The sequence below is a fragment of the Olea europaea genome, unplaced genomic scaffold (assembly GCF_002742605.1).
Source record: "Olea europaea var. sylvestris unplaced genomic scaffold, O_europaea_v1 scaffold1004, whole genome shotgun sequence".
NCBI classification, from domain to species: Eukaryota; Viridiplantae; Streptophyta; class Magnoliopsida; order Lamiales; family Oleaceae; genus Olea; species Olea europaea.
This window is the reverse complement of record NW_019227357.1, coordinates 115,564-124,785: the sequence shown is the minus strand read 5'-3', so window position 1 is coordinate 124,785 and position 9,222 is coordinate 115,564. Positions and strand designations below refer to the sequence as shown.

Sequence of the window (9,222 nt, the reverse complement as noted above, 5' to 3'; positions counted from 1 at the left end):
ATGTTCTATTTTTTCTTTCAGTCAAGAAACAATCCGATTACAGACCCTGTTGTTGTATATATAACTGGAGGACCCGGATGCAGCACATCTTTGGCCCTGTTTTATGAAAACGGTCCATTCCAAATAACAGACAACTTATCTCTTGTATGGAATGATTTTGGTTGAGATAAGGTACTCTCATTTTCCTTAATTCTCATTAAAAAATTTTCATCTAGACTCCAAATGATGTTGTTTTTCAAGAGGAAACATACATCTGCTCTTGCAATTCTGTACTCTTTTTTTTTCTAACTGTTCCTATTTCTATCTGGGAAGAAAGGATTCATTTGGGCATTTCAGATATTTTCATGAATGATATTCTACGACAGGTCTCAAATATTATATATGTCGACCAAACAACTGGAACAGGATTCAGTTATACTTCTGACAAAGCTGACATACGAACGGATTCTCAGGGCGCTGCCGTAGATTTCTATGACTTCATGCAGGTAAGTTTCTTAGTCTAGTCAGCTACAAGAAACTAGACTTAGATTTTAACTTATTTTCATATAATATGGCCAGTCGTCCAACACCATAAACTAGCTTAGACGGAACTATAATATTCAAAAAATGTTAGGCATTTTTCGAAGCGCACCCTCAATATGCAAGGAATGATTTTTACATCATTGGAGAATCATATGCCAGGCACTATATTCCAGCTTTTGCTGATCGTGTACAACGGGGAAACAATAATAAAGAAGGGATTCATATAAACATGAAAGTAAGCCTTGAATTTCATCTCTATTGTTAACTAGTGTCGTAGTTTTCCTTGTTTAGTTGTGCAACTCACCAATGCTTAAACAGGGATTAGCTATTGGTAGTGGATTGACAGAACCAGAGATCCAGTACAAAGCATATGCTGATTGTGCTTTAAGCATGAAATTGATCACCCAATCTGATTATAACAGCCTGGGTCGGTTAGTTCCCCAATGTGTATAGGGAATAAAACTCTGTGGTAATTCTTAGTCCTAAATCCATCCCGTCTAACGTTTACTTCTGAATCTACGTCTTCGTGGAAAGTCTGCCTGATTTATATGCACATTGGAGACCCTACCAGTGGCATCCTTCCTTGTGGGACCACGTGACAGACAGGACAACCTCGGGAAGGCTACTTATAATGTGCTTATAAACCCACACGGCAAACCTTTAACAAGCAGTTCTCACTTGGATTCTGATAAAAAGTTCATTGGCAGGCAGTAGTAGTGGTCCGTCATCAGCTTGTACCAAGGCTTTCTATGACTGCACCGGCATTTTCAATAGTATAGTTAATATAATTGGTCGTACAAATGTAAGAAAAACACATAAATCAGTCATCTATTTTGACAAAAAATTAAACTTATTAACCGTATGGTTTTGTCATTTATTGTAGTTCTTTGATATTCGAAAAAAGTGTGCGGGTCTTTGCTACGACTTCTCGAAATTGGAAAATTTCTTAAATCAGAAGTCAGTTAGACAAGCACTTGGTGTTGGAGACATACAATTTGTTACATGTAATCGTTCTGTGTATGATCCAATGAAACCGGACTGGATGAAGAATTACGAAGTCGTTATTCCTGCACTACTAGAGAATGGAGTCAAGTTACTTGTATACGCTGGGGAATATGATCTTGTTTGTAACTGGCATGGTAAGATTTTCTTTCTTCAACTGAACTTTAGTGAATCTTTTTCTTAACTGAATTCTGACTATGAAAAACGTAGGCAAGGTTTGTAATGTAATTGCTATAACTAAGTTTTAATATTGTCAGGAAACGCGAGATGGGTCGATGCTATGGTATGGTCGGGACAGAAAAATTTTGTATCAACACCTTCTGTTCCATTTAAGGTAGATGGAGTGGAGGCGGGGTTAACAAAAAGTAGTGAACTTCTCACTTTCCTCAAGGTCTATAATGCCGGTCACTGGATTCCTAAGGATCAACCGAAAGCATCAATAGAAATGATAAAAAGATGGATGCAAGGCATTCCTCTGTGAAGAACAGCTGCACAGTCCCTATTATTGTAATGATTTCTTAATAAAGTTACCTCAATTCATGTTCATTTACCTATTGAGGGATTGGTCTAGAAAGATCTCTTATTCTTCTCATAGAGTTGACAATGATCGCTATTGGGCTAGAAAGTTTTGATTAATCACATGATGAAGTCTTCTATTATTTATTTTTAACCTTAAAAAACTTACAAAACATTTCTTAATCTATTTTAGTTTTGACATAAAATGTACCAAATTCAAGTGTAACAGCACAGAAGCATACCGCAGAAAAGAAATAGGCTAAAAGTTCGCTTAGCTACAGCCTTGAGCGCCTTAATGTTTTCCCAGTTAAAATCTGGATTGTCTCGTCCAAAACGACAGTAACGAGCAGTCTTCTGATACTGAAGTTGCCGTCCTTTTTCAGGTCCTGACATATAGCAACCATCCCGGGCCTGAAGTCGAAGTTCTCCTTAATATGCTCCTGTATAACCTTAACCCACAATTTCCAATTTCCATGCGTGTAAATGAATACTAACAACATTTCTTGAATACCAATTTCGTATGATTACGACATGGTACATCAACGTGCAATCCCAGAGGTTTGAGAATTATATTGTCTCCAAGAGGTTCGGCATTAGCACATTATATTAAACAACAATATGTCCTATTATAGATAGAGATATTTTTTTGCTCAGTGCAATCGTAATTGATATTCTAGATGTGTATTGCTTTTTTATGTATTTGAATAGTCTTAGAGATATACTTAGGTCATACATAAAAATTGGATTAATTTACCTTGAGAGAGAAGATTAGTACTTAATAAATATCAATTGTTAGCATAAATCAAGTATTGATTATAATGGATTATTAATGTTGAAAGAATATTAGCAATCCTGGATTTGGGATCCTAGTGCCTTTCATGGTTTGAATGAACTCCAAGATTTGTTTCCTTTTTAATTTCTTATTTTAGTTGATAATGAGACTAATGCAAAATCATATTTGTGCATGTTTTCAATTAGAACTAGTTTTAACTACTGTAAAATAAGCAAAGTTATTGTGAGCTCAATACTCTATTCATCACTATAATACATGTTTACTATCTGTCCACTTACATGTAGGGATAAAATCAACAATAAGGATTTCAAGAAATGTTTTGATAATAAGTGAATAGTAGTTGTTCTTGTGTGGTTGAACTTAATAATGTGTGGTTGAACTTTATCTATAAATTACGATGAGATTACAGTTCTTTTTATAAACAAGAACTAAGGAGTATTAGCTAGATCTGGATAATTGGACCAGTACCATTAGAGGTCACTGCTCACTAATGATTGCAATGTCTAAATTCTTACATGAAATTATGGTGGTATATGCTTGCAACAAAGCAAAATGCAACAAGACAGCCAAGATTTGCATGAAGAGCTTGAGACGATCACAAACAAAAGCCAACATGAAATTAAGGTGTTTGACTTGAGACAAAAATGGTGCCGAGCTTGGAAATGATGCACTTTATAATGCATCTATTAGTAATTGAACTTACAAAAATAGATTATAGATGTAATAAACTACAAGGAATTTAAGAAACTTATAGGTAACAATCGGTAAAGAGGCATCAATCTAGATCACTTCGTTTGAGGTAAGAAATAAATTCCTCATAACTTTTTGATATAGTAACCTTATGTAAGACAAGTGATGCTTAGCATTGATATATGTAAAAGTGGTGGAAGCGATATATAGCATCACTTTTATGAAAAAGCAATAGATTAAAACATCAAGATGTAAATGGGCAATGTTTGTATTGTAACTGCTATACCAATGTTTTATTATTGTCAGGAAACTCAAGATGGGTCGATGTTATGGTATGTTCGGTGTATAGTGAAAACTCACAACCACCAAAGCGTTACTAGGCTTAGTTTACCACTGAATCAACACCACAAACGAGCACCAACCGAAACACCCAACCGGATTCTTTTCCCTAACAGTTGCTATTGGATTACCCACAAAGAGACCACAAAGGAAAGCCAATCTCACATAAAAATCAACCACATAGGTAGTTGGAGTAAGCCAACCGAAGATGGACAGAGCAGTGGAGATGAAGAAGAAGCAACAGAGTCACAACTTGAAGACAGTGAAGGAGTCGGGCCATATAACCATAAGGAGTAAACAAATAAGGTAAGTTAGGTTAGGTTAAGATAATGGCCTAAAAGGCCCAACACAAGAATAATGGGCTACTCAAGTGGGTACCATTATTTAGCCTTCCAAGCAAGTGGGTCGGGCCACGAGCAACTCTACTAAATTATGTTGCTTCGAGTGGTCACAAAGTTGGTATTGGGTCGTCTCAATTGCGGTGTTGAAATATCAATCAGTCATTTGGTCTAGTTGACTGAAATTAAAATCGAGTTAACATTACGCTCGGGGAGGTCGTTTGATAACAAATTGTCTAACAAACCTCTACCTTGTTGTCAAAGGGCCTACGAAGAAACATTTACACCTATTAGCAATAATTCCAATATAAAAGAACGATAAAATTGGAAATTAATTACTTTTACCGATATTTAGAAGATTCTTGCAACTTCTAAACTTTACCAATGGTAGCACTTGTGCCCATGTCCGAGGGATTGTATTGTGTATGTATCTTTTCAAGTCTAACATCAATATGCTTGGAGCGTTCATAAAAAATGGGGTTTTTACATAGATGTATAAAAGACTGACTATGGAAATATACTACCACATAATCATTCAAGACATATAGTTCATGAAGTAAGCCCTTAAGCCACAAAGCCTCTTTAATGGCTTCAGTGGTAGAAATATATTCTGACTCTATCATGGACAATGCAACAACGTGTTGTAACTGTGATTTTCAACTAACACAAGAATTATATAAAATAAACCCATAAGAGAAAGTCGATTTCCTACAATCCCTATCCCCCACATAGTCCGCATCTACGAAACCTTTCAATTTCGTTCCTTCTTTGCTAGCACCAAACTTTAGACCTACATTAATAGTTCTCTTTAAATACCTTAACAACCACTTCAAGGCTTCTCAATGCACGGGACCCAGATTATACATGTACCTACTAAGAGTACTAACAGCAAAAACTAAATTTTGTCTAGTGCAAACCATCAAATACATCATAGATCCAATTACATTAGAATATAGAATCCTACTAATGTATTCTACTTCACATTCATTCAGGGATGTCAATTGAACTCATTGGCTTGGCCCGAAAAAAGTCCAAGCCTACTCAGCTCGAAGCTCGGTGGAACCGAACCTAATTTCAAGGTTTCAGGGCAAAGCTTGAGCTGGCCCTTGTGCCTCGTGGGCTCGGGTTCGGACCTTAATTTAAAAAAAGGAACAAAAGCAGCTATAAAATAAAATAAAAAAGATGAGGAAAAATTGAGCCGGCTAGGTTCAGGCCGAGCCTTTTTTACTGAGCTTTTACTCGACTTGGGCTCGAAAAAAGCCTGTTTAATTTTACTCGAGCCGAGCCCGAGCCTTGAGTTTTAGTTCGCGACTCGACTCGACTCGTGAGCTCGTTGACATCCCTACGTTCATTGCATGGAGACTGATCTGTAGATAATGCAAAGTGATTAGCTAATGGTAATTTAACAGGTTTGCAATCATTCATGCGAAATTTTTTTGGAACCCTATAGTAGTACAAAGGAATCAAATCTTTTGTACTACTATCTAGGTGACTGTTTTAAGCCATATAAAGACCTTTTAAAAAAATACACATGATTAGTGTTTTAGTTTGTCTTTAAAACCTATCAGTTGATTCGTAAAGATTTGTTCGTAAAGTTCATCATGTAAAAAAATGATTTTTACATCAAGTTCCCATACAAAATGTGCAACTAATGCAAGCATAACCCTAATAGTAATGTACTTAACAATTGGTGAAAAAATCTCGTTATAATCAACACCATCCTTCTATGTGTAATCCTTAGCCACTAACCTAGCATTAAATGTTAAGGGTTCTGTGGCACTAGTATCCTATTTAACCTTAAAGATCCACTTACAACCAACGGTAGATTTATTCTTAGGTTTAGGTACTAGCTTTCAAGTTTGATTCCTTTCTAAAGAACTCATCTCCCCTCTCATTGCCTTAAACCACTCTTAGATTGTTCGCTCTTCATCGCCTCCTCAAAGGTTTTTGGCTCTCTATCAACTAGCTCCTCATAATTAACGTGAGCAAAAGCTAACTTAGATTCATGGTCGTTTGATTACACGCAAGCGAACGGGATCATGAACAAGTAATAAAGTGGTGGGTAGAGTGTCGAACCCACGAGAACTATGTGTTTGATCGAGTTAAAGCTAATAATTCCCTTAATCGAATAGCAAGGTCGAGTTGTAACTAACACTATTAAATCTATCAATTAAATAGAAAACAAAGTAAAAGTTTATCAAATTTGCGAGAAGTATTGCTAAGATGTGGAATCCCCCTTGCTACTCCATTTAAGTTCGACAATTTAAATAGACAATTTGAAATCATGTTTGTTGGTCAATGTTCCTATTTTATTTAAAAGCATCTCTCGATAGCAATTAAATCTAATCCCACACGTGATTTTTCCTATATCTCTATAAAAAATAAAAACGTTTAAGAAAGCATTAAACGAGTTAGAACATTTATAAAAACCATGTGAAGTATACATGTATACCTCTATGCTCTATCGAACCTCACAATATTTATTATTATGTGCTAACGATCTTATTATCTCTCTCGAAGATAATAAAATTCACAAACAATTCAATTAATGGCCAGATAATTGAAAAGCAAACTAAACCGTAATAAACATCCAAGAATTCAAACAAATTTAACGCCAATCTAATTATTAACTACAAATTCATAATTAGGGTTCATCACCTCCTAACAATAAAAATTTAGCTTAGCATAATGTTGGAATTAAACAAATGAAGGTGGAAGGACATCACCAATAAATCGACGAAATGTAATTCCTTGCACAAATTGTTGACAAATTACTGCGTAAGCTTTGAAAACTGTTCTACCATCTCTGCTTGTATATATTAATTCCTTAGTTTTCAGCCCCAGCACTACCCCCCAACGTCCATGTGTGTCCAAAGTTGCCCCCTTTCGTTGTTAATTCCACAATTCAATTCTAGCCCCAAAGCTGCTCCAATTACTGTGTGTATCTAATTATATAATAGCAGCTAGCTGGCCAAAATTTTCTCTTCTCTGCACGTGTATATTGGCTACCTTGAATAATAGATTCTAACCTCCCAATTTTAGTATGCAGCCGCAATGTTTGACTAAAGAGAAAAAGGGTCTCCAATTCTATGCCTCTTGCTGGTGCTTTCTGTGGTATGTATATTTATCAAATTCAATTGTAGCACACCAATTTCTCCCAGCAGAATCTCAATTCCTTCTCTCTCTGTGTGTGTATTTAAAGATTGATGGGATGCTTCTTTTTCTTTTCTCTTTCCCTTCCGTTGGCTGTAGCATATATATATATATAAACATAAAACCTAGCAGCCCAATTAATTTGTTGCAACCCATGTATTACTTGATTCAATTCAAGTCCTTCATGTTCCAAAGTATGACATTTTGATTCCAAACTTTGCATCCAATGGCTAATTTAGCCCTCATATTTTGGATTTTGCCATTTTCACCTATTTTTGTTTCTTTCCTTCAATTCCCTTTTCATTCATAAAATTTACCTATTAAACATAAAACACAATAATTTAGAATATAATTGTAAGAAGAACTATCAAATTTTACTATTTTAGGGCCCCAAATAAGTGTATAAAATACACTTCTCAATCACCCCCAGAACTTAAACATTATTTTGTCCTCAAATAAAACTATAACCTAAATAGTAACAAATACACAAGCATGCAGAAATATTTGGTTTGACAGTCTAGCTTTTTATAGCAGGAATGGTGATTATCGTATTAAATTTACAAATCATTTTAAAGTCACAATACCAAACCAATATCCACATTTCCAATGCAAAACTAACGTGTGTGTGTGGAGAGTTGAGCAGACATTAATGACCTCACAAGTTGTTCACATTCTCGGTCCTCTATTATCAAATTTATCCTTACATCTCTCGTAAGATTCACACACCCCCAAACTTATTCTTTTTCACTCTTTTCCCATTGTGTAATCTAAGGTTGAATTTTTCATTACTATCCTCACTCTCTTCAATTCAGGTGGACGTTACTAATTACAAGTCAGCACATCAATGAATAAGGATTCTCCAATTATTTAATTGCTTCGACTATCAAGACTCAACTAGGCTAATTATCCTTCATTGAAAGTCAAATTCCCTCGAACAAGTGTTAGGACTTAATAAGGTATTTAGTGTTTTTTTTTGTTCCTTTTTTCTATTGCACTTCTCTTTAAGCTTTCTAGATGACTCATGTAGCAGGCTTTCGGCCGATGACTCCCAAATCAGACGACTTTAGGGCACCATATTTTTAAACACCCTTACAGGCTTAATAACCTGAGTCATAAAGGCTTCAAAGAGAACAATTATTTTTTTCTTTTAAGGGCAACTTCGTCTTTGATTGCTTTCTAAATGACCCCTGTAGCGAGTTTTATGCCGATGACTCCCAAATCAGATGACTTTAGGGCATTAGGTTTTAAGATACCCTTGCAGGCTTAATTGCTTGAGTTATAAAGACTTCAAAGAGAAGTTTTAAATTTTAAAATATATGCTTTGATTAGTACAATGCCCCTTATCATACACCTATTCAAAAAAACTGACCTCCAACTCAAGACTTTCACCCAATTTTATCTTGTTCATCTCAGACAATTCACACAATTTTTTTTTTCACACAAGGAATCCCTGACCACATCCGCAACTTCCTACAATAGTAAAATCACCCCAAACTTTGCTAAATTTCGTCTAAGGATAATTAGTTTAGTATGGTTTGGGTAAAGCATCTATTTCCAACTAAATCAACTTATCAAGAGTATGAAACAACTCATTTCATCACAAGGTCAAACTCAATTCTAGTGCGCGTATAATATCAAGTTTTGCAAGGTTAAACTTCAATCAATCTAGCATGCAACATATCCACAGTTTATAAATTAACACTAAATCTCAATTTAGATCATCATTGCCGGCAAGGCTATCCTATATATATATATATATATATATATATATATATATATATATATATATATATATATATATACATATATATATATATAGAGCACACTTTGATCAAGAAAATAGATTTTCAAAAGAAAGAAAAAACATAA

At 35.0% G+C, this 9,222-nt stretch overlaps 1 pseudogene; it reads left to right on the top strand.

Annotated features, from left to right (window-relative positions):
- LOC111372492 lies at window positions 1–2,005 on the top strand (annotated as a pseudogene).
- The last annotated feature ends 7,217 nt before the right edge of the window (window positions 2,006–9,222 follow it).